Raw genomic sequence first — 6673 nt, 5'->3', positions numbered from 1 at the left:
TCTTTATCCAAATCTCAGCTACGCAAATAAAAAAAAACGCACGTCTCTATCACAAATCGTTTCCCTATAAATTAATAGTTATTAATACATGTCCCAATTTTGGGAGAACTGATATTAACCATGTCTGCTAAAACCCTGCTAAATGTGGGACAGTAGTGATTAATTTTTTGTTAGCTAACAACTTTAACAAGAGACCTCTGTATTTGGAAATAATCTGTCTGCCGCCTCCTCTCGCTGCCGCTTCACTGTTCTGGTGTAGCACAAATGTAAGATGACAATTTACTGTACCTAACTTTCGACATCCTCCTTAGCCAGGCTAAAGTGTTAAATCGATCGATATGACTTCAAACTTAATCTAGTCATTTATTTTGATAAATGTGCTAGCTGGTATCATCACTAGCCTGGAGTTTCACAAGCAGTCTCTAATGTTACTTTGCTCGATGCAGCCTAGTATCATCAAGGGAGAGAATTGTGCTTGTGTGCAGTTCAAGCAAGTGCGTGACTACAAAAGCACACGCGCGCACACCTTGGAGCACACCGTATCGGTAGAGTGCACAGCAAGTATAGTTTCATTTTGGCTAAATATATTTTAAGCTAAAACGTATTGCAAACTTTTTCCTCTGACCATGGAGGCTGCCGAGCCTGGCTCCAGTTAACCCCTGGCTCCAGTTAACCCCTGGGGGGTGGGTGCCTTACCTGCAGGAGATGGGAACACAGAGCACAGCAGCTGCATTCGGCGCTTTGGCTCTCTCTAGCTTACTAGAGTTCCTCAACCCCACTGCTGCCCGGCCACACTGCCTTCCTCTGCACCCCAAATTGTTCTCCGTTCTCTCCACACTCTCCCATGGCTCTCCACTCTCCTGTTTCTTCCAGTCGCTTTTAACTCCACCTTCCAGTCCCAATTGAAAACAGGTGTTATACTAATTAGCAGAGTATCATATCAAGATAGCCAAATGCAGTATCCCAGAACACTAGTTTGAAGCTATAGTTGCTGTTATACACTCTCCTCTACTACCCATGCTGCATTACTCTTGTTATTGAAGGAAAGAAAATTAAGAAGCGGAAAACAGGACATTTGTTACAAAAGTACAAAATGACTGGATGCAATTTCGAGAGTGTGGGAAGAGGGCTCCTGGAGATACCAGCCAGAGACTGATAGAGACTGGACTTTTTCTTTTGTTTTATATTTTGCAGTCAAATATTTCTTTATAAGGGAGAAAAAGTGAGTGCGCTCAATATCAATTAGAGGTCTTCACGGGTCCAAAAATGTGTGCCCGAACCCGAAGAGACCCGGAAATGTGCTACACGGACCCGACCCGGACCCGTCTATTATTTGAAAGTTTGCACCCGGACCCATGCAGAACTGAGAAGTGCCATAAATGTACAACCCGGACCCGACTCGGACCCGTCTATTATTTGAAATCTGGACCCGGACCTGGTCGAGACACACAGACCCGATTGAACCCGATGGGCACAGGTCCCACAGCTAATCGCTATTAAGAAGTTTACAAGTTGTGAAAATAAAACTTTGTGTCTTACCTAATGTAACGTTAGTAGCTTCTCTCCTGTACCTGACCGTGACGCATACAATGCATCCTCCTTGCCAAGAAAGTTGGTAAAATAACATCCATGTTGCTCCTCTCTTGCTGATTGAAAGCACATGTATAATCCACTCCTTTCAGCTTCAAAAGCCCACTTGCTGTCACGGTGGCGGAGGACAAATGTGTCTTTGCAGTTTTTTTTTTTTATCTTGCATAATACAATAACTTCCATGTTTGCCCTTTTGAACTTTAAAAACGACTGCTCGTTCAGTGCCACGGCCGCTGACGTTAGCATTACTAATCTGCTGTCATCTGTGCTGAGACGTGTCTGCCATAGATTTTTGATTCAAAGCGAACCAACTCCAACCACGATATCTCAAATCACGCCGACGCCAATAATGAACTTCGTTTTACGTCATCTGTCAAACATCGATATGGCGGAATAAGTCCCACCTTCTAAATAAAAGAGCCAATCGTCAATTGGTAAAGTCCTCGCGTCACTCGGGTATTACACACAATGTTAACCAGACCCGGGACCCGAAGTACAAGAATGCGACCCGACCTGTACCCGGCTGACCGTTTAAAATATCCCAGGTCCCAGGTCCTCGGGTTCGGATGGACCCGTGAAGACCTCTAATACCAATATCACATGCTCTGACTGATCCTTTCCTACCATAGTTCAGTGACTACGAATCGATTCTGAAGTCCCCTGTTGCCTCTCTTCCTTGCAAATTCCATTGTGCGTCTCCAACCCACATGGCTACCAAGGTTTAAATAGCGTAATGCGCAATAAGCACTATAAAGGAAATTAAAGTATGGTTCACAGACCAAGTGACAGGTCGACACACAAATTTAAAGGGTCCCACTCGCCTACACCTGTATTAATAAATTAATATAATGAATTATGAAAAATGTTCTGAAATTACTTTAATAGACAACATTTTAAAAATATATCTTAATAGCTGTAACTGAATAAAAAGCAAACTACCACTGTATATATTCTGGAAGCGCAGTGCTGCAATGCCCCTGCACGGCAGCCATGCCTGGTCAGTGACTGGCTTGTATACAATCTGACAAGGTATAGTCAAGGTCCAGACATCACACCAACAAATGCCCCTTTCCAACACACACACAATTCTGTGAATTAGTAATATACCCTGTTGCTTATATTTAGTACATTTATGTAAATATTTTATTTTTGTACTTTGTTAAATTAATGTAAATATAAATATTAAAATGCTTTCAGACCAGTTTTAATAGTTTTAATTTGTTAAGGATTATTGTAGGCATATAGATAATCCTTTTTAGATTTCCCCCTTTATCCCACTGTCCTCTGCACAAAATGAATGTTGCAAAATGAGGGCAAAAGAGGATTGAGGAATTCAGGACGGAGGATCTGGGGGTCCTCCCCCAGAAGATACCTGAAATGTGCGATTCTGAGTCATTTCGAAGTCGAAAAACTTAGCTCAAAATCTCCATGAAATCAGGCAGATTTTGACTCAAACATATCTTTGCTTCACAACCACATATCACCATTGACAAATCCCATATCAACCAACATTATGCAGGCAAACTAGATGCGGTTTCTGGTGCTTGTCAATCACAGAGATCTATTTTGTTGGAGCGCTGACTGAAATGGGTGAGCAGCATGCACAACTCTTGATTTGTGCACCTGCTAGAAATATGCTTCTTGATTGGAAATCAGCCATCAGCCATCAGCTGAGGTAGGAGTTTCTAGGTGAATACAAGCTATGGCACCATGCCCGCCCCACCCATGTATAGAGATGCCTGAACTGGGAATTTGAAAGCAATCAACTAACTGACTAACGTGAACATGAGCTCTATATAGGACATCTCATATTACTACGTAACATCCTATTGGCTAATAACCGGGAAGGGCTGCTACTAGCTTCCACACAATAACAAGCACTGAGTGCAACAAATGTCTATAACAATACATTAAAAAAAAAAAAAAAAAATCAATCATGATAGTTAGTTAATTAAAAGTTAGTTAAAATTATTCTTGTGGTCCATTCAAAAGTGTCTAGCAGTCTGGATTTGGCCCACCGTCCACCTTCTGACTACCCCTGTATTACAGGTTGGCAATGTGTATTAGTTGTTGTTTTAAATTCACATTTGGGAAAAAGATGGGTGGATTTCTCTCTTCTTTTGCAAAATGTAAGTAGCTTGAGCTTTCCCACTGTCTCACAAGCAGCTTTCTTCTGTTGCAGGGATGCTTGCCTCCTCTGAAAGGAGTGTCCCAAAACACCAGAATCCACAACATCACAGACACTCTGCTCAAACAGCTTCAACTCAAATGCAATCCGCGTGCGTGCCAGCGTAGTCGGAGCCCACGCACCAGCAGTGCAAGCTACACACAGATCGACCCTGTGGAACACACTAAAAACAACAATTACCCATATATAACATACTGCTATGTAAATAAACAAATCTGGATAACTAATACCACAATCTAATGAAGAGATCGCATATTCCTTTCTGTAGTTTACAAATCAGTATACGATCAGTAATTACTTTAGGAAGACTCAACACATTAAACCAGCGCATGCACTCGCTGGAGATCTGTGTATGGCCCCCTTTTCCCAGTTCCCCTTCACCAGAATAATGCATTAGTACCATTGTACACACTTGCATTACATTACAAACATTAAATCAAAAAGTACAGATCACATGTTGTTTTTCTATTATTCTCGTATAAATAAATTTACTAGCCCTATACCGTCTTTAAACAGTATGTTAAACAGTGCGTCTTTCAGGGAATTTTTAGTCCATCACAAGGACATTGAGGAAGGTCAAGGCTGCCTGCAACATCTGGAGGAGGTGGTGAAGGCCAAGAGGGCTAACTGTCACTACCTAGCAGGCCAGGCACAGGACAAGGACCTCAGGATCTACTAGAGGGTGGTGGTGCAGGAGAGCAGCCGCATTGTCAAGAGCAGCCTGATGGTGGTCCTGACATCCGAGCAGTCTCTCGGTCTCTCAGTCTCTTCTCAGCAGTGAAGGAGAAGCAGTCAGGGATTTGCAGATTGTCTGTGGCCCTGGAAGAAGAGAGGACCCGCAACATCCAGGCTACAGAAAAAGTATGCTGCTGATTCTACACTCAGGGGCCTTGAAATTTTACTTGCCCCCACAAAATGTACCTGTATGACTTTTCGTTTTAAGGTTATTCATGGGTATAAGCAGTGGTGTACTAGAGCAGTCCCAATCAGAATCGTCAACTGGGGGTTGTAGGTCACATGTAGGTTGCAGAAACTTTGTTGTAGGTCACCTACCCTAACTTACCGTCCTAATTTACCCTGTCAGGCATGTTATCTAGTGAAGAAGCCTATATGGCAGAACTTGGAACCTGCATCTGGCATTAAGGAGCCAGTGTAGCAGAGGCGACACTGCAGCTGCTACAGGACCCTTCACTATGCTGCTCCACACACCACACGGACATCGATTCGTTGATTAAATCTGGCTTTATTTGTGCCTGTTTTAGCAGAAAATAAAATGAAAACTGGCACATGCAGACGGTCTCACATGTTCTCTCCCCTCAGTATTAACAAAAGACAATTCGGGGATTACTTTTCCTTCGTTAACTCAGCATAACCGTTCAGTCAATGAAAATAAAAAAATAAAAAATGTATTTGTCAGATCGTATAGTGGTATTACAGGTTTCTTTTCTCTTTTCCAATTCATACATTCACAAATACATTAATCGTCAATTTTATGATTCCAATTACTGTCTGAATTTTCCTCTACATGCTCAGACACAAGCAAAGACTTATCGATTTTCCTTTTTAAAAAAAAAAAAAAAAAAAAAAAACATACTGAAAACATACCTGTTTTAGCAGAAAATAAAATGAAAACTGGCACATGCAGATGGTCTCATATGTTCTCTCCCTATATAAAATAAGAATATGTCACTAAAACGTTACTTATCTCCACTACACATAAGCAATACCATTACACACTCAATAGTACTTTACAATTTAGCGGGAAAATACATTCTTTCGTTTTACTCATTTCAACACAGTCAAATGAGAGATTAACAATACATCATGAGTACATATTGCAAACTGTTTTTTTTTTCATGTAGAATTGCATTTTAAATTTAAAAAAAAGAAAATAATAGAGAGAGTGTGTGAAGTGTGACTTCAGTATTAACAAAAGACAACTGAGGGATTACTGGGTAAATTCTACATGTGCTCCATCTTAAAGTCACAGTTCAAATTAATGATCTCCGATTGCAATTTAAAGAACATCCCCTTAGGGTCAAAACACAACCACCTTACCAGAAACTTGGGTGAAATTCAAAAATAATAATATAAAAAAACAAAAACAAAATACACTTGTTGCAGCAGGAGGAGGGGAAATTGAGGGGGCCAACACCAGGCAGCCCAACACTGTGAGGCTATGGACTGTGCGTTTACCCCCCGGGCTCTGAGTGACAGCGGGTGACACGGAAACTGTAAATCAGAGGAGAATGAAACTCGTTGCTAGCCAAGAGAATAAGCTTTCAAACAATGTGTGCATTGTAGGAATACAGTGTAACTTCTATGCACAGGAGCTGCACATAACACTGCCAAATAATGCTTAAGATGGTGTAGTAACATAACTGAAAAGTACATTATTTTTCAGTTTTTGGTAACCTAAACTTTAACCTCTGGCAGTTTACCGCTTACCTTTGTACCATTTCAGGTTATTCACTGGACTTGTACTGCTTACACTTCAATAAAAATTGTAAAAACTGGGGTGTTTTGACTGGTAGTAATGTGTGTATATATATATATATATATATATATATATATATATATATATATACACACATTACATACACACACACAGTACTGTGCAAAAGTTTTAGGCAGGTGTGAAAAAATGCTGTAAAGAAAGAATGCTTTCACAAATAGACATGTTAATAGATTATATTTATCAATTAACAAAATGCAAACTGAATGAACAGAAGAAAAATCTACATCAAAATCAATATTTGGTGTGACAACCCTTTTTCTAGGTACACTTGCAGAGTTTTTGAAGGAACTCGGCAGGTAGGTTGGCCCAAACATCTTGGAAAACTAACCACAGTTCTTCTGTGGATTTAGGCAGCCTCAGTTGCTTCTCTCTCTTCA

Source organism: Amia ocellicauda, chromosome 5 (assembly GCF_036373705.1).
Source record: "Amia ocellicauda isolate fAmiCal2 chromosome 5, fAmiCal2.hap1, whole genome shotgun sequence".
Taxonomy (NCBI): Eukaryota; Metazoa; Chordata; class Actinopteri; order Amiiformes; family Amiidae; genus Amia; species Amia ocellicauda.
Note: the sequence above shows the minus strand (reverse complement) of the source record.